Here is a 20,897-nt window from a genome sequence, read left to right on the forward strand (position 1 = left end):
CTATATATTATTAGTTAGAAGTTATTTATATGGATAATTTCGAAGAAGTTCATCTCTTCGTCCTTTGGAACAGTTGAATTTCTTCAAATTATGAAAATTCTGCGTTCCCACACTTTCCCCAGTGAGGGTATGCAAAATCACTGAGTTTTTCAGAACCCTTCTAGCCAAGAAAGGGCCCGAGAAACATTTCATATATTTAGCAAATTCTCCTTTAACTGAAGAGGAAAAATGGTGAAGTTTAACCATTACTAGGTCTCCTTCTTCTAACTTAACCTCCCTTCCTGTTCGTTTTAAAGATTTCTTAGTTTTATTAGTAACTTTAGGATACAATGTAATATGACGATCTTGGGTAGGTGTCTTCTTTAGAACACCAGGCCAAGGAAAATTCTTTTTAAATGCTTCAATAGCAGAATAAGATAAAAATAGCTCTGCAGGCGTACAATCAATACTACTACATAATGAATAATTTAGGAGTTCCTGACATCGCTTCAGTACAGTACTCCACTTAGAATGATTACTATGACACTCTAAACGAATAATTCGGTTGAGTTCTTTATGGCTCCTTTCTGCCAAACCATTCGAAGACGGGGAATAACTAGACGTTAATACGGATTTCATATTATGCTCCTTACAATAGTCCTGCCAGAGGCGCGAAATAAACTGTGAACCTTTATCCGAGACAATGGCATTAGGATAAGGGAACAAATAAAAATAATTCTTTTCCAACACTGAAATTATACCTTTAACATGAGCAGTCTTTAAAGGAAAGAAACAAACAAACCTAGAATAAACATCAATAATAGATAAAATATAATAATAACCATTACTAACTGGGAGCCTCCCAACGAGATCTACCGCTAGGCGGTCGTGAGGTCGACTAGCTTCTATATGAATTTCTTCTTTAAGTATTACCTGATTGGCGAACTTTGTCTCAGCACAATCAAGACAATCTCTAATATACTGTCGAATTGACAGTCTTTGTTTCTTCCAATAAAATAAAGAACGACATAAAGACATACATTTCCTAGCTCCAAAATGACCACGTGAATGGACTATTCCAATTATTTCTTTTACTAACTCTTGAGGAATAACCAAAAGCCATTGGTTCGAATTCCTATGCTTGAAATATAACAAACCTTGATAATAAGTGACATGTTCCGAGGAACTATCCAATAAGGACCTTAACTTAATACAGAAGTCGTCATACTTCTGCTTTTCCCTGACTTTCTCCAGGTTAAAAAGAGACGAATCTTGAACAGACAAGAAATTGACATGATACTCTTCTAACTTCGAAGGCACTTCCGGTGGATTTCTACTCAATGTATCCGCGACAAAATTCAGACTCCCAGGACAATGCTCGAAGACAAGGTCAAACCTTTGTAATTTAAGAAGCATACGAGTCGTCCTAGTATCTAAGTTCTTCATAGAAAAAGAATGAGTGACTGCAGCATTATCCGTATGGATATACGCAGTTCTTCCAAGAATATATTGTGAAAAACGTTCACACAAAAATAAAACAGAGAGCAATTCCAACTGAAAAGAAGACAATGAAAGTTCGTGAGGTTTAACTCTACGACTAGCGTAGGCGATGACATTTGGATGATCAGACCCATCAGGGTACTGTGCCAGAAAACCAGCCAAATTCTCAGAACAAGCATCCGAATGGATGTGAAATGGCAAATTGAAATCTGGTTGTCCCAACGCAGGTGGATTACTGACGATTTCCCGCAATTTATAAAAGAGATCCAAAACTTCAGGAGTGAGTTTGTACTTAACACGCTTCTTAATAAGATCATACAACGGAGAAGTAAGAGTCGAATAATTGGGAATGAACCGCTGTCGCCATCCCAATAATCCTAGAAATTGACGCATCTTTTTCTTGGTTTTCGGGATGGGATAGCAACGGATTGGCTCATTATGACGTGGGTCAACTTTAACAGTCTGACCGCTAATGATATGTCCCAAGAAGTTCACTTCCGTTAGAAGGAAACGACACTTCCGGAAATTCAGGGAAAAATTCCCACGTTCAAAAATTTCGAACACACGCTCCAGATGGGCGAAGTGTTCGTCTAGAGAAATGCTAGATATTAAAATATCGTCCAGAAACAAAGTGACAAAATCTTTAGTACTTTGATCGAAGTAACTATGCATGACGCTCTGGAAAATAGCGGGCGCACTCTTGATTCCTTGAGGTAAGACCATCATTACGTATTGTCGCCCTTTATAAACAAAACTCGTACAGGGGTATGACGAAGGATGGAGACCTACGCCATAGTATCCTGACGAACAGTCAAACTTCGAAAAGTATTGCGCTTTCGCTACACGGTTCAATATATCACCTATTGGTTCCACCTGAGCCTTAGGAGCTCGGACACGGTGGTTCAGTAGGCGAAAATCAATTACAGGTCTAACAGCACCAGACGCCTTGCGAACACAATGCATGGGGTTCCGGTACGGTGAGGTCTGTTCACGGGCTATGCCTAATTCAATCCATTTTTGTAATTCTGCCTCAAATTCCATTTCCATGGATTTTGGCACAGAATAACACGGTCCTACGACAGGTTCTTCGTCAGTTAATTCTATCTTGTACAAGGGCGTTCGTATCCTACGAGGATGCTCGCAGAAAATATTACGATATCGGAGTAACAAATTATATAAACGTTGCTTAACGTTAGTATCTAAATCTTCTCGAGATGAGATATAATTCTGAATTTCAGTATCTGAAAGGTTAGATTCAGGAACTATATGCACATCTGACACAGAAAAGGTAACTGGATTTTCTACTGAAGGAGGAACCTCTAAAATGTTGACATCAGAACACAAAAGTTCGGAAGGAAGCGATTCCTGCTCATCGGACAGCCATTCAGTCCTCCCGATCTCAACCTTGTTCGAAGACAAAGCTACTATAAGAATACTAGGTTGATTAGTCGGAATTACGACACGACTACCAGCATTATCACGCAATCGGATTTCTTTCCTCTCCCTGTCGATAACAGCTTTGAATTTGTCTAAAAATGGACAACCCAAAATAAGATCTGTTCGAAGATATTTTATGACAAACAACGGAATATCAAATAAATGACCCTGAATATTTAAACTAAATATCTGGACACCTTGAACCGAAAACTTCTCTGTACCAGCAAAGGCACCTAACGACAAACCAGTATATGGTCGCAATTTAGCAGATGAAAATTTTAATTTTAACTGCTTCCAAATATTCCAGTCCAAAAGGCATAAATCTGATCCACAGTCAATAGTACAGGTTAATTGGACTCCGCCAATGTTTCCTTTAACAACGGGGGAAGAAGAAAAATAATAGTCGGGCTTTTCTTTTTCTTCATCCTCCTCAACTACAAAGTTTACGTTAAATGATATGACATTATTACTCTCGTTATTATTTACATCTCCAGATAATGACTCCACCAAAACATTATAAGTTTTGACATTAGTTTCTGAATCATTATCTACGGGGACCGGAGAAATACAGCAGTCGTTTCCCCCCGTGTTCGGAAAAGACTGCAACCTTAGTTTTCCGAAGTAGATGAAGGTTGATCTTCCCTTGGATTGGAAGATGCTTCATCTCGTCTCCTATCATTATTTTGATATCTTCCGTTACGTCCTCGATTTCTTCCACGATAACGGTTTCTACCATTTCCTCGATATCGATTATTATACTGATAATTATTACCATTATTGTTACTGTTATTCCTATTTTCAGTCTGAGCATAGCTTAAAAATTCAGTTTGACAGCTACTGTCAACATGTTCTGAATTACGATTAATGATTTTAGCTTGCTTAGCGAATACTTTCTTTGTCGGAGGCCTAACTTCATGCATAGAAGTATCCTCAATCCCAGATAATAACGCTACTTTACTCATTAATTCATCAACACTATTATACTGCTGAACGGACAGCAAACGCATGTCCCTAGGCGGTAAACAATTCAAAATTAATTCCACAAGTTCCGAAGTACTCGGGGTTTCGCATATATTGTAGTAACTTTCAACTACAAACCAAACGTAATCTAACAATGAAGCAAATTTCGTCTTATCATAGCGCAAAGATTGCAACGACTTCTTCTGTGCACGCTCTATCTGAGGCGAACAATACTGATTCTTAAAAAGACGCACAAAATCTTGATAAGTTTTAATTTCAGGAGCTACTGAACTATACCAAGCAAACGCGGCTCGCACCATACAATGTTCTACGACCCGTAGTTTATCTCCATCAGTAAGTGAATACATACTTAAACATTTCTCAAGATCCCTCAAAAACTTCCTTGGGGCTCCAGGTTTGATATCCCCAGAATACGAAGGAAAAGATTGTAAATCTTTCTGCTTAATCGCAAAAGGCAATGAATGCGGTGCTATACCACTAAAGGTGGCAACACTGTTTCGCGGTACCGGATTATTCGGCACAATAGTAGTGTGAAAAGTACTAGAATCATAACTAGGCTTTAAATAGCTAGTATTAAACACTGGTGGGCTATTCCCAACATAAGAAGTGATCCCTCTCGACATTGACCATGTGACAGTGTCAGTAGTACGAGTACTATTACTTACATTATTACTGTAATAAACAGAAGAATTAACATTTGGAAAAATATTTAAGGCACTGGCAATTACTTTAGTCTCACTAGGACTAGCTGGAAACTCATTATCTAATATCTGGTTCTGATTGCACAAACACAGGTTTACTTAAATAACTAACAGAACTAGTAACAGACGCATTGCATTCAGCAGGCGTACTAACAATAGTATTGACAGGCAAATTATCCCTTGACTCAGAAAACGGCACTACAGAATTTTCACTAGTGCAAGGACGTTTACAGGGAACACCTTCTTTACTCAGGCTCCCACACTCAACTGACGTAAATTTCGGTTTCTGCAATTTATCCACTTTGTTGATTAAGGTCAACACTTCAGAGAAAAGCTTAGATTGACTAGTATTACACCCTTCTAGTTCAATTTTCACTTCATCATTTTCATTTTCAAGTTTCTTTATTCTATCAAAAACAACCTTTAATGCTTTATGATGAGATTCAGCCTCATTCTCAATAGAATCAACACGAGATTCCACGGATTCAACACACGACTTAACAGACTCAATACATAACTTATTATTTTCAATACATGACTTATTATTGTCAACTTCTACCTTAATATTATCTAACTGCACTTGCAAATCTTTTTGATTAACAGTTAATGAACTACAAAGGTTTTCTACACTACCTATTCTTTCATCAATTTTCTTAATTGTAGTGGAGAGGCTATGTACATTTTCAACAATGCACTCTTGAATTCTAGCATTATTAGCTTCGTTACTTTCTGCTATCTTACTTTCTATTTTACTATTACTTTCTTTAACTCGCTGCTCAACACTTTCTATTTTACTTTCTATTTTGCTATTAATATTAGCATTACTTTCTTCTATCTTGCTCAATACAAGAGCGAACATTTCAGCAAGTTCACTCATCCGCTCCGTCCCTTTTTCGCTACCTTGCGGGGACTTAGGTGAAGAAAAATGCTTGGGAGGTGATTCGTTCGCACGCTCCGACACTTCAGGAGAAACATGCACGTCGCATTTAGGACAAACCCAAACAAAAGAATCTGAGCTAACGGCTTCAAAAACACTAGAAGTATCTTTTAACTTAACACAAACAAAATGTGACCATTCGTGACACCTGTCACAAGATATAGCACGTTTCTTATCAGAATCAATCTGTTCCGCGGCAGCAAGAGGTTCACTACAACAAACACAAATAATATCATCTCCATTAGGAGGAAGATTCCTCGACTCAGCCGACATTCTTACTTACTGACTTATAAGTCTAATAAACATAAACATATGTGAGCTCTATCCAGTATATCTCATCAACACCAACGCGACAGTCCGTATCACTCGTTTCTTCCCGCATGACACGACAAAAATAGTGTAACATTTTAGACAATAAAATAATCCTACAGCTGGGTTCGCCAAACTTGAAAAGCGCTGGTTACGCTAGTTCGATTCCATGGCTAGATAGCCAATTTGCGGCGTCACCTTTTCCAATAATTAGAATTTTGGCTATGGGAACCAAACCTGAAAAGCGCTACCTTGCGTCTTATATTACCTTGAATTTGTATCCGTAGCTGACATTAAGGAAACGAAGGAAAAGAAAAGGAAAAAAACATTGGGTCGCCGTTATTCCTTCTTACACTATAATTTATAGACCAGTAAACACAACGCTACTTACTCCAGATTCTTGTACACTACTTGCGTTGTCAATGCTAAGGAAAAGACGAGGAAAGAAAAAAAATCATTTAAGATAACACCATATATCTTGCATCTCTGTTTATTTAACTTTCCTTGTAATAAACGTATAACAAAAGACTCTCATTGACATTTATGATCGTGGATAGCTAGATTCAGGAAAAAAAAATCTTTGTATTCCGTTTAAGTTTCTCAAACCTTTTAACGCCAACACAACTCAAAGGTAAATAACAATATAAATTAAGCCACACTGTACTAACAGTAAGAGAGTTGTTTACATTTCTAGACAATAGCACAAAGTCCTTGGTAGGCTACTTCACCAAAGGAAATTTACCAATTACATTACCACTCGTAACCATCTCCTCGCAGAGAGAGAGACCTACGGCTGCGTCGATTAACCTTCCCCCTTTTAGTACATAACTTCTCCACTTCACCCGCATCCAACTGCTAAGAGGGCATTTCCCTCGACATTTACTATTAGCAGCGGCGGTAATAACATTAAACTCTGTAGCACATTATGGGGAACACAAAACCAGCCAATGAAATTAGACTCGACTTCTGACACTCCCGCATTGAAGTACGAGTGGTATCGTACACCCACCGTCTTAATGTGCCTCACTGATTTAGTGAGCAACATCACAATCAAATGTAACAGGACAACTCGAGAATGCAAACTTGGGGTGCGGCGACTTAATGCTTAGATTGTAAATTATATAGATATACTCATGTATATAGTTATTGATGAACAATACGGAATGCCCGCTGCTAGACAGACGTAAACTAGCCATCGCTAATCAATCCTTAATTTATCAAATAGAATACCTGAGAGAATAAACAATACGGAATACCTGTTGCTAACATACATGTGCTAGATGGCAGCAAGTAATATATTATACATCTAGACAACTCTAAGAGATGATTTTTATTCAGAGCAAGAGAGAAACGGCTTTGATATCAGACTACCCCGCTGGCGTATGATTCAACTTACTGGATAGAGACTCACTCTCGTTTACTCGGACATATTACGGACAAAACTCATTTCGGACAATATTATGGACATTATAAACTGACTCGGATAATATATATATATATATATATATATATGTATACACCAAGAAAACTGAGAATTATTGAACGTATATTATTGTTTGTTCATGAGTAATCTGCAGTAAGATAATGAACACACGAAGACATTAATATGACGTTAGACGTTATATTTAAGACAATTTGGACAACTATAAACGGTGGACAATTTCTTCCGCAACTTCCCGGATGATACCAGTTTCTTCACAAGACGGAATAAAAGAAATAGACATATTTACCTAGTAGACAGTTACCAAAGCTCACCCGACCGTGGTTTCACTTTACGAATAGGGACACTGAGGAAACACTGTGAAACAGCACTCCAGGGTGGCGACCGGTCCTGACGACTCCTCCAACATCTCACCATGTGTACAGCCATAACCTCGGCGTGGATTGATCACACCCCCTCCTTGTTTAACAGCAAAGCATACGTTCCACTGCTATCTCCACCAGGTAGACAAACAATCACTGCAAAGCTGCTGCAATGTTCATCCTCACAACAGCGACCACAGTTAGACACATTAAATTCCGGAGAGGCAGGCTGAGCTGACAACAAGTAATATAGGACGAAGTCCCTTGCCAAGAAAACGTAGTAAGGGTGGACGGAAATTTACAACGTCAAGAGAAGGAAGCCATACATCAATCGAGTTCGGTCTCGGAGACAGCACAAAAGGGATTTCTGAACTTCAGCTTTCATCACATTAACAGTTAGGAAATATCTAACCAATCCCAGCCATATTCCAAAACGCACAGGTCGAATATTTGAGTAAGTTCTCTTGTGATTCTTGTTTATACCCGCTGGCCTAGCATACCGTTCGACTAAACAGCTTCTTTAAATATTTATATTAAAGAACGGCCACTCACTGCATAATTCACTGTAAATTAATATCCGAAAATATGGACAATCGTGCTTTTCACCTCACCACGGCCATGTTCGCAGTTCGTAGTACAAAGAAAAGGTGAACCAGAGGGGGCTCTCCGCAGCCCTCTCACTTCCGGATTGGTCATTCCATACTACGCATCAGAGCGTAGAATGGAAATAACAGATTTTATAATAAAACAAATATAACTAAAGGAGAATAAAAATTATATAAACGGGCATTTATATATGCAGATTCATAATAATCCTTCCGTTTTACATGAAACACAAAAATTTAAATTATTTCAAACGATCCGAGCTACTCTCAAAAGCCGCTCAACGCAAACCATAGACGTACAAAGGAAAGTAGCATACTACATCTACATGCACTAGTCCAATTGTCGACCATCTTGAATCCTTCATGAGAGTCGAGAATTGAGAAAATAAAAAGAAATAATATTAGCCGAGAGCTGATTGAACATTTCCGCAAATATTCTCTTTGAGAAAATGTAACGCTCAAAGAGGAACGTTACATCCACCCAGAGGACAAGAAAAAAAATTCTCTCTCTCTCTCTCTTTTTTTTTACCCTATATATTATTAGTTAGAAGTTATTTATATGGATAATTTCGAAGAAGTTCATCTCTTCGTCCTTTGGAACAGTTGAATTTCTTCAAATTATGAAAATTCTGCGTTCCCACACTTTCCCCAGTGAGGGTATGCAAAATCACTGAGTTTTTCAGAATCCTTCTAGCCAAGAAAGGGCCCGAGAAACATTTCATATATTTAGCAAATTCTCCTTTAACTGAAGAGGAAAAATGGTGAAGTTTAACCATTACTAGGTCTCCTTCTTCTAACTTAACCTCCCTTCCTGTTCGTTTTAAAGATTTCTTAGTTTTATTAGTAACTTTAGGATACAATGTAATATGACGATCTTGGGTAGGTGTCTTCTCTAGAACACCAGGCCAAGGAAAATTCTTTTTAAATGCTTCAATAGCAGAATAAGATAAAAATAGCTCTGCAGGCGTACAATCAATACTACTACATAATGAATAATTTAGGAGTTCCTGACATCGCTTCAGTACAGTACTCCACTTAGAATGATTACTATGACACTCTAAACGAATAATTCGGTTGAGTTCTTTATGGCTCCTTTCTGCCAAACCATTCGAAGACGGGGAATAACTAGACGTTAATACGGATTTCATATTATGCTCCTTACAATAGTCCTGCCAGAGGCGCGAAATAAACTGTGAACCTTTATCCGAGACAATGGCATTAGGATAAGGGAACAAATAAAAATAATTCTTTTCCAACACTGAAATTATACCTTTAACATGAGCAGTCTTTAAAGGAAAGAAACAAACAAACCTAGAATAAACATCAATAATAGATAAAATATAATAATAACCATTACTAACTAGGAGCCTCCCAACGAGATCTACCGCTAGGCGGTCGTGAGGTCGACTAGCTTCTATATGAATTTCTTCTTTAAGTATTACCTGATTGGCGAACTTTGTCTCAGCACAATCAAGACAATCTCTAATATACTGTCGAATTGACAGTCTTTGTTTCTTCCAATAAAATAAAGAACGACATAAAGACATACATTTCCTAGCTCCAAAATGACCACGTGAATGGACTATTCCAATTATTTCTTTTACTAACTCTTGAGGAATAACCAAAAGCCATTGGTTCGAATTCCTATGCTTGAAATATAACAAACCTTGATAATAAGTGACATGTTCCGAGGAACTATCCAATAAGGACCTTAACTTAATACAGAAGTCGTCATACTTCTGCTTTTCCCTGACTTTCTCCAGGTTAAAAAGAGACGAATCTTGAACAGACAAGAAATTGACATGATACTCTTCTAACTTCGAAGGCACTTCCGGTGGATTTCTACTCAATGTATCCGCGACAAAATTCAGACTCCCAGGACAATGCTCGAAGACAAGGTCAAACCTTTGTAATTTAAGAAGCATACGAGTCGTCCTAGTATCTAAGTTCTTCATAGAAAAAGAATGAGTGACTGCAGCATTATCCGTATGGATATACGCAGTTCTTCCAAGAATATATTGTGAAAAACGTTCACACAAAAATAAAACAGAGAGCAATTCCAACTGAAAAGAAGACAATGAAAGTTCGTGAGGTTTAACTCTACGACTAGCGTAGGCGATGACATTTGGATGATCAGACCCATCAGGGTACTGTGCCAGAAAACCAGCCAAATTCTCAGAACAAGCATCCGAATGGATGTGAAATGGCAAATTGAAATCTGGTTGTCCCAACGCAGGTGGATTACTGACGATTTCCCGCAATTTATAAAAGAGATCCAAAACTTCAGGAGTGAGTTTGTACTTAACATCCTTCTTAATAAGATCATACAACGGAGAAGTAAGAGTCGAATAATTGGGAATGAACCGCTGTCGCCATCCCAATAATCCTAGAAATTGACGCATCTTTTTCTTGGTTTTCGGGATGGGATAGCAACGGATTGGCTCATTATGACGTGGGTCAACTTTAACAGTCTGACCGCTAATGATATGTCCCAAGAAGTTCACTTCCGTTAGAAGGAAACGACACTTCCGGAAATTCAGGGAAAAATTCCCACGTTCAAAAATTTCGAACACACGCTCCAGATGGGCGAAGTGTTCGTCTAGAGAAATGCTAGATATTAAAATATCGTCCAGAAACAGTGACAAAATCTTTAGTACTTTGATCGAAGTAACTATGCATGACGCTCTGGAAAATAGCGGGCGCACTCTTGATTCCTTGAGGTAAGACCATCATTACGTATTGTCGCCCTTTATAAACAAAACTCGTACAGGGGTATGACGAAGGATGGAGACCTACGCCATAGTATCCTGACGAACAGTCAAACTTCGAAAAGTATTGCGCTTTCGCTACACGGTTCAATATATCACCTATTGGTTCCACCTGAGCCTTAGGAACTCGGACACGGTGGTTCAGTAGGCGAAAATCAATTACAGGTCTAACAGCACCAGACGCCTTGCGAACACAATGCATGGGGTTCCGGTACGGTGAGGTCTGTTCACGGGCTATGCCTAATTCAATCCATTTTTGTAATTCTGCCTCAAATTCCATTTCCATGGATTTTGGCACAGAATAACACGGTCCTACGACAGGTTCTTCGTCAGTTAATTCTATCTTGTACAAGGGCGTTCGTATCCTACGAGGATGCTCGCAGAAAATATTACGATATCGGAGTAACAAATTATATAAACGTTGCTTAACGTTAGTATCTAAATCTTCTCGAGATGAGATATAATTCTGAATTTCAGTATCTGAAAGGTTAGATTCAGGAACTATATGCACATCTGACACAGAAAAGGTAACTGGATTTTCTACTGAAGGAGGAACCTCTAAAATGTTGACATCAGAACACAAAAGTTCGGAAGGAAGCGATTCCTGCTCATCGGACAGCCATTCAGTCCTCCCGATCTCAACCTTGTTCGAAGACAAAGCTACTATAAGAATACTAGGTTGATTAGTCGGAATTACGACACGACTACCAGCATTATCACGCAATCGGATTTCTTTCCTCTCCCTGTCGATAACAGCTTTGAATTTGTCTAAAAATGGACAACCCAAAATAAGATCTGTTCGAAGATATTTTATGACAAACAACGGAATATCAAATAAATGACCCTGAATATTTAAACTAAATATCTGGACACCTTGAACCGAAAACTTCTCTGTACCAGCAAAGGCACCTAACGACAAACCAGTATATGGTCGCAATTTAGCAGATGAAAATTTTAATTTTAACTGCTTCCAAATATTCCAGTCCAAAAGGCATAAATCTGATCCACAGTCAATAGTACAGGTTAATTGGACTCCGCCAATGTTTCCTTTAACAACGGGGGAAGAAGAAAAATAATAGTCGGGCTTTTCTTTTTCTTCATCCTCCTCAACTACAAAGTTTACGTTAAATGATATGACATTATTACTCTCGTTATTATTTACATCTCCAGATAATGACTCCACCAAAACATTATAAGTTTTGACATTAGTTTCTGAATCATTATCTACGGGGACCGGAGAAATACAGCAGTCGTTTCCCCCCGTGTTCGGAAAAGACTGCAACCTTAGTTTTCCGAAGTAGATGAAGGTTGATCTTCCCTTGGATTGGAAGATGCTTCATCTCGTCTCCTATCATTATTTTGATATCTTCCGTTACGTCCTCGATTTCTTCCACGATAACGGTTTCTACCATTTCCTCGATATCGATTATTATACTGATAATTATTACCATTATTGTTACTGTTATTCCTATTTTCAGTCTGACAAGTAACACTTCACATCGTTGCTGCCGGTCTGACGCTAAACTATACATTTTCGGAAAGCACTAGTCCTAAATAGGATAACTACACAGTGCGACGGTCAGACGTTGCCGCGTTCAGGACTTATGGAGCGTCAAACATTAACATGGGGTTTATGAGAGTAACCATAGCAGTCGTATTATTTCATGCTAATTCGTCTTGCATTTGAACTCTGTGCTAACATTTGTGTTGTAGCAGTCGTATTATTTCATGCTAATTCGTCTTGCATTTGTACTCTGTGCTAACATTTGTGTTGTTTTTGTGTTTTTTAGGTATGCGTTGTAAGATGGATCCGAAAGTGGTCGTTTGGGCTCTGGTGGCCGAGATCGGGACAAATGAGCGCAATCCAAATTTGGAAGAGCAAAGGATGGTGGCACACATCAAGTCTCTTTTGACCAGCGGGATGGAAGTCGTTGAAGAGATTCGTACGCTCGGCTTCGGTGACAGTGATGGTGACCAGGGGGACGGAGACATGGATTTTGGAGACGAGGAAGACCAAGAGCAGGAGGATGCAGAGATGCCTTCGTCATCGCAGCAGTCTCATACGTCTTCCGCATCTGGCTCATCAGCGTCAGAATACCTGCCCTCTCCTGTGAAGAAGCCGAAGTTCCAGGATCAGCCTCCAGAAGACTCCAAAATGACACCAGAGCAGTGGCGCGAGTACAAGGCAAAAGCCTATGCCTACTGGACGGTAAATCCAAAAACAGGTAGGCCTTGGAACACAAAGACCGGTCGTGCTACCCACTCGACTCTGCAGAATCAGTTCAGGTATATTCGGAACATTGGCGTGCTACGTCACTTTGGGGCAACACAAGGCAAAGATGACAAGAAGACGCTGATGGCAGAGATCAATGAGGCAGTTCGGGGCATGTTCGCGGAGAAACAGCACACTGCTATCATTCACGATCGAACGTTGCGAATTTGGGCTAGGCAAACAGCTAATGAACTGGACCCTAACAAGAGTCTCAAGTTCAAGGCATCACCGTCGTGGGTGTACAGATTCAAGAAGCGCAACAACATCGTGGACCGTGCAATCACCCACAGGGTCGGCAGGACCTGGCAACTGAAAGAGTTGGACTTGCAGCAGCAGGCTGATGCTTTCGTATTAGCGACTCGCGAGCTCATTGCAAGCGAAAGCATCCCACCAACGCAGGTTGCCAATGCAGATCAGAGTAGCTTCAAGAAGTTGTTGCAGAGTACTCGCACTCTCCGTACCAAAGGAACAACAGTCGTGCGAGCGGTTGTGGGATCCATGAGCGCAACAACCCACAGCTACATGATCATGCCCGTGATCACCATGGCCGGAGAGATTCTGCGGCCGATGTATGTACTGGTGTCGGAACCAAGTGGAAAGTTTCCGGGAAACAAGCCTGCAGATCCACCGAACATCAAATCATTTGCTGGCAAAACGTCCAACATGAACAGGGACGACCTTAAGGACTTCTACGAGCAAGTGTTCTGGCCAAGCATGCCTGATGATCGGAAGAAGATCGTTTTGCTATTGGACTCGTGGACTCTGAACAAGGACGACAATCTATCGAACGCACTGAAGCCTGCCGACGTTGCGTTGCACAAGAGACTGATTCCTGGTGGTTGCACTGGAAAGATTCAGCCTTTAGATGTGCATTTCTTCCGTCAGTACAAGTCCTTTGTACGCTTTGTGACCGACACACTGGCCATGGACAGTGTCATGGATATCTGGCATCGCGATCGATTCCTGGCACTACAGTCGTTTTCACTCTACCAGTTCAGCGCACCCCGATTCAAGAACCTGATCCGGTACGCTTTCCACAAGGCTGGCTATCTGGACGAGGAGCCGGGAATGTGGATCTCTCCGCACGAGTACTGCTTTGACTCCCTCGACGAAGGTGACGTGTGCTTCACGTGCGGCGAACTACCGTTCGTCAAGTGTGCACACTGTGAGCGCACTCTTTGCATCTCTCATGCTCTGTTCGACGATTTGCACATTGATTGTACCCTTTAACTTACGCAAACAAGTGCTCAATCAGACAACGTCGATTCAAACGTCACAAACCTTGTGTTCTTCTTCGTTTCCTGTAACTCTCATAAACCCCATGTTAATGTTTGACGCTCCATAAGTCCTGAACGCGGCAACGTCTGACCGTCGCACTGTGTAGTTATCCTATTTAGGACTAGTGCTTTCCGAAAATGTATAGTTTAGCGTCAGACCGGCAGCAACGATGTGAAGTGTTACTTGTGAGCATAGCTTAAAAATTCAGTTTGACAGCTACTGTCAACATGTTCTGAATTACGATTAATGATTTTAGCTTGCTTAGCGAATACTTTCTTTGTCGGAGGCCTAACTTCATGCATAGAAGTATCCTCAATCCCAGATAATAACGCTACTTTACTCATTAATTCATCAACACTATTATACTGCTGAACGGACAGCAAACGCATGTCCCTAGGCGGTAAACAATTCAAAATTAATTCCACAAGTTCCGAAGTACTCGGGGTTTCGCATATATTGTAGTAACTTTCAACTACAAACCAAACGTAATCTAACAATGAAGCAAATTTCGTCTTATCATAGCGCAAAGATTGCAACGACTTCTTCTGTGCACGCTCTATCTGAGGCGAACAATACTGATTCTTAAAAAGACGCACAAAATCTTGATAAGTTTTAATTTCAGGAGCTACTGAACTATACCAAGCAAACGCGGCTCGCACCATACAATGTTCTACGACCCGTAGTTTATCTCCATCAGTAAGTGAATACATACTTAAACATTTCTCAAGATCCCTCAAAAACTTCCTTGGGGCTCCAGGTTTGATATCCCCAGAATACGAAGGAAAAGATTGTAAATCTTTCTGCTTAATCGCAAAAGGCAATGAATGCGGTGCTATACCACTAAAGGTGGCAACACTGTTTCGCGGTACCGGATTATTCGGCACAATAGTAGTGTGAAAAGTACTAGAATCATAACTAGGCTTTAAATAGCTAGTATTAAACACTGGTGGGCTATTCCCAACATAAGAAGTGATCCCTCTCGACATTGACCATGTGACAGTGTCAGTAGTACGAGTACTATTACTTACATTATTACTGTAATAAACAGAAGAATTAACATTTGGAAAAATATTTAAGGCACTGGCAATTACTTTAGTCTCACTAGGACTAGCTGGAAACTCATTATCTAATATCTGGTTCTGATTGCACAAACACAGGTTTACTTAAATAACTAACAGAACTAGTAACAGACGCATTGCATTCAGCAGGCGTACTAACAATAGTATTGACAGGCAAATTATCCCTTGACTCAGAAAACGGCACTACAGAATTTTCACTAGTGCAAGGACGTTTACAGGGAACACCTTCTTTACTCAGGCTCCCACACTCAACTGACGTAAATTTCGGTTTCTGCAATTTATCCACTTTGTTGATCAAGGTCAACACTTCAGAGAAAAGCTTAGATTGACTAGTATTACACCCTTCTAGTTCAATTTTCACTTCATCATTTTCATTTTCAAGTTTCTTTATTCTATCAAAAACAACCTTTAATGCTTTATGATGAGATTCAGCCTCATTCTCAATAGAATCAACACGAGATTCCACGGATTCAACACACAACTTAACAGACTCAATACATAACTTATTATTTTCAATACATGACTTATTATTGTCAACTTCTACCTTAATATTATCTAACTGCACTTGCAAATCTTTTTGATTAACAGTTAATGAACTACAAAGGTTTTCTACACTACCTATTCTTTCATCAATTTTCTTAATTGTAGTGGAGAGGCTATGTACATTTTCAACAATGCACTCTTGAATTCTAGCATTATTAGCTTCGTTACTTTCTGCTATCTTACTTTCTATTTTACTATTACTTTCTTTAACTCGCTGCTCAACACTTTCTATTTTACTTTCTATTTTGCTATTAATATTAGCATTACTTTCTTCTATCTTGCTCAATACAAGAGCGAACATTTCAGCAAGTTCACTCATCCGCTCCGTCCCTTTTTCGCTACCTTGCGGGGACTTAGGTGAAGAAAAATGCTTGGGAGGTGATTCGTTCGCACGCTCCGACACTTCAGGAGAAACATGCACGTCGCATTTAGGACAAACCCAAACAAAAGAATCTGAGCTAACGGCTTCAAAAACACTAGAAGTATCTTTTAACTTAACACAAACAAAATGTGACCATTCGTGACACCTGTCACAAGATATAGCACGTTTCTTATCAGAATCAATCTGTTCCGCGGCAGCAAGAGGTTCACTACAACAAACACAAATAATATCATCTCCATTAGGAGGAAGATTCCTCGACTCAGCCGACATTCTTACTTACTGACTTATAAGTCTAATAAACATAAACATATGTGAGCTCTATCCAGTATATCTCATCAACACCAACGCGACAGTCCGTATCACTCGTTTCTTCCCGCATGACACGACAAAAATAGTGTAACATTTTAGACAATAAAATAATCCTACAGCTGGGTTCGCCAAACTTGAAAAGCGCTGGTTACGCTAGTTCGATTCCATGGCTAGATAGCCAACTTGCGGCGTCACCTTTTCCAATAATTAGAATTTTGGCTATGGGAACCAAACCTGAAAAGCGCTACCTTGCGTCTTATATTACCTTGAATTTGTATCCGTAGCTGACATTAAGGAAACGAAGGAAAAGAAAAGGAAAAAAAAACATTGGGTCGCCGTTATTCCTTCTTACACTATAATTTATAGACCAGTAAACACAACGCTACTTACTCCAGATTCTTGTACACTACTTGCGTTGTCAATGCTAAGGAAAAGACGAGGAAAGAAAAAAAATCATTTAAGATAACACCATATATCTTGCATCTCTGTTTATTTAACTTTCCTTGTAATAAACGTATAACAAAAGACTCTCATTGACATTTATGATCGTGGATAGCTAGATTCAGGAAAAAAAATCTTTGTATTCCGTTTAAGTTTCTCAAACCTTTTAACGCCAACAAAACTCAAAGGTAAATAACAATATAAATTAAGCCACACTGTACTAACAGTAAGAGAGTTGTTTACATTTCTAGACAATAGCACAAAGTCCTTGGTAGGCTACTTCACCAAAGGAAATTTACCAATTACATTACCACTCGTAACCATCTCCTCGCAGAGAGAGAGACCTACGGCTGCGTCGATTAACCTTCCCCCTTTTAGTACATAACTTCTCCACTTCACCCGCATCCAACTGCTAAGAGGGCATTTCCCTCGACATTTACTATTAGCAGCGGCGGTAATAACATTAAACTCTGTAGCACATTATGGGGAACACAAAACCAGCCAATGAAATTAGACTCGACTTCTGACACTCCCGCATTGAAGTACGAGTGGTATCGTACACCCACCGTCTTAATGTGCCTCACTGATTTAGTGAGCAACATCACAATCAAATGTAACAGGACAACTCGAGAATGCAAACTTAGGGTGCGGCGACTTAATGCTTAGATTGTAAATTATATAGATATACTCATGTATATAGTTATTGATGAACAATACGGAATGCCCGCTGCTAGACAGACGTAAACTAGTCATCGCTAATCAATCCTTAATTTATCAAATAGAATACCTGAGAGAATAAACAATACGGAATACCTGTTGCTAACATACATGTGCTAGATGGCAGCAAGTAATATATTATACATCTAGACAACTCTAAGAGATGATTTTTATTCAGAGCAAGAGAGAAACGGCTTTGATATCAGACTACCCCGCTGGCGTATGATTCAACTTACTGGATAGAGACTCACTCTCGTTTACTCGGACATATTACGGACAAAACTCATTTCGGACAATATTATGGACATTATAAACTGACTCGGATAATATATATATATATATGTATACACCAAGAAAACTGAGAATTATTGAACGTATATTATTGTTTGTTCATGAGTAATCTGCAGTAAGATAATGAACACACGAAGACATTAATATGACGTTAGACGTTATATTTAAGACAATTTGGACAACTATAAACGGTAGACAATTTCTTCCGCAACTTCCCGGATGATACCAGTTTCTTCACAAGACGGAATAAAAGAAATAGACATATTTACCTAGTAGACAGTTACCAAAGCTCACCCGACCGTGGTTTCACTTTACGAATAGGGACACTGAGGAAACACTGTGAAACAGCACTCCAGGGTGGCGACCGGTCCTGACGACTCCTCCAACATCTCACCATGTGTACAGCCATAACCTCGGCGTGGATTGATCACACCCCCTCCTTGTTTAACAGCAAAGCATACGTTCCACTGCTATCTCCACCAGGTAGACAAACAATCACTGCAAAGCTGCTGCAATGTTCATCCTCACAACAGCGACCACAGTTAGACACATTAAATTCCGGAGAGGCAGGCTGAGCTGACAACAAGTAATATAGGACGAAGTCCCTTGCCAAGAAAACGTAGTAAGGGTGGACGGAAATTTACAACGTCAAGAGAAGGAAGCCATACATCAATCGAGTTCGGTCTCGGAGACAGCACAAAAGGGATTTCTGAACTTCAGCTTTCATCACATTAACAGTTAGGAAATATCTAACCAATCCCAGCCATATTCCAAAACGCACAGGTCGAATATTTGAGTAAGTTCTCTTGTGATTCTTGTTTATACCCGCTGGCCTAGCATACCGTTCGACTAAACAGCTTCTTTAAATATTTATATTAAAGAACGGCCACTCACTGCATAATTCACTGTAAATTAATATCCGAAAATATGGACAATCGTGCTTTTCACCTCACCACGGCCATGTTCGCAGTTCGTAGTACAAAGAAAAGGTGAACCAGAGGGGGCTCTCCGCAGCCCTCTCACTTCCGGATTGGTCATTCCATACTACGCATCAGAGCGTAGAATGGAAATAACAGATTTTATAATAAAACAAATATAACTAAAGGAGAATAAAAATTATACAAACGGGCATTTATATATGCAGATTCATAATAATCCTTCCGTTTTACATGAAACACAAAAATTTAAATTATTTCAAACGATCCGAGCTACTCTCAAAAGCCGCTCAACGCAAACCATAGACGTACAAAGGAAAGTAGCATACTACATCTACATGCACTAGTCCAATTGTCGACCATCTTGAATCCTTCATGAGAGTCGAGAATTGAGAAAATAAAAAGAAATAATATTAGCCGAGAGCTGATTGAACATTTCCGCAAATATTCTCTTTGAGAAAATGTAACGCTCAAAGAGGAACGTTACATCCACCCAGAGGACAAGAAAAAAAATTCTCTCTCTCTCTCTCTTTTTTTTTACCCTATATATTATTAGTTAGAAGTTATTTATATGGATAATTTCGAAGAAGTTCATCTCTTCGTCCTTTGGAACAGTTGAATTTCTTCAAATTATGAAAATTCTGCGTTCCCACACTTTCCCCAGTGAGGGTATGCAAAATCACTGAGTTTTTCAGAATCCTTCTAGCCAAGAAAGGGCCCGAGAAACATTTCATATATTTAGCAAATTCTCCTTTAACTGAAGAGGAAAAATGGTGAAGTTTAACCATTACTAGGTCTCCTTCTTCTAACTTAACCTCCCTTCCTGTTCGTTTTAAAGATTTCTTAGTTTTATTAGTAACTTTAGGATACAATGTAATATGACGATCTTGGGTAGGTGTCTTCTCTAGAACACCAGGCCAAGGAAAATTCTTTTTAAATGCTTCAATAGCAGAATAAGATAAAAATAGCTCTGCAGGCGTACAATCAATACTACTACATAATGAATAATTTAGGAGTTCCTGACATCGCTTCAGTACAGTACTCCACTTAGAATGATTACTATGACACTCTAAACGAATAATTCGGTTGAGTTCTTTATGGCTCCTTTCTGCCAAACCATTCGAAGACGGGGAATAACTAGACGTTAATACGGATTTCATATTATGCTCCTTACAATAGTCCTGCCAGAGGCGCGAAATAAACTGTGAACCTTTATCCGAGACAATGGCATTAGGATAAGGGAACAAATAAAAATAATTCTTTTCCAACACTGAAATTATACCTTTAACATGAGCAGTCTTTAAAGGAAAGAAACAAACAAACCTAGAATAAACATCAATAATAGATAAAATATAATAATAACCATTACTAACTAGGAGCCTCCCAACGAGATCTACCGCTAGGCGGTCGTGAGGTCGACTAGCTTCTATATGAATTTCTTCTTTAAGTATTACCTGATTGGCGAACTTTGTCTCAGCACAATCAAGACAATCTCTAATATACTGTCGAATTGACAGTCTTTGTTTCTTCCAATAAAATAAAGAACGACATAAAGACATACATTTCCTAGCTCCAAAATGACCACGTGAATGGACTATTCCAATTATTTCTTTTACTAACTCTTGAGGAA

Source organism: Thermobia domestica, chromosome 8, assembly GCF_964235325.1.
Source record: "Thermobia domestica chromosome 8, izTheDome1.hap1.1, whole genome shotgun sequence".
Lineage (NCBI taxonomy): Eukaryota > Metazoa > Arthropoda > Insecta > Zygentoma > Lepismatidae > Thermobia > Thermobia domestica.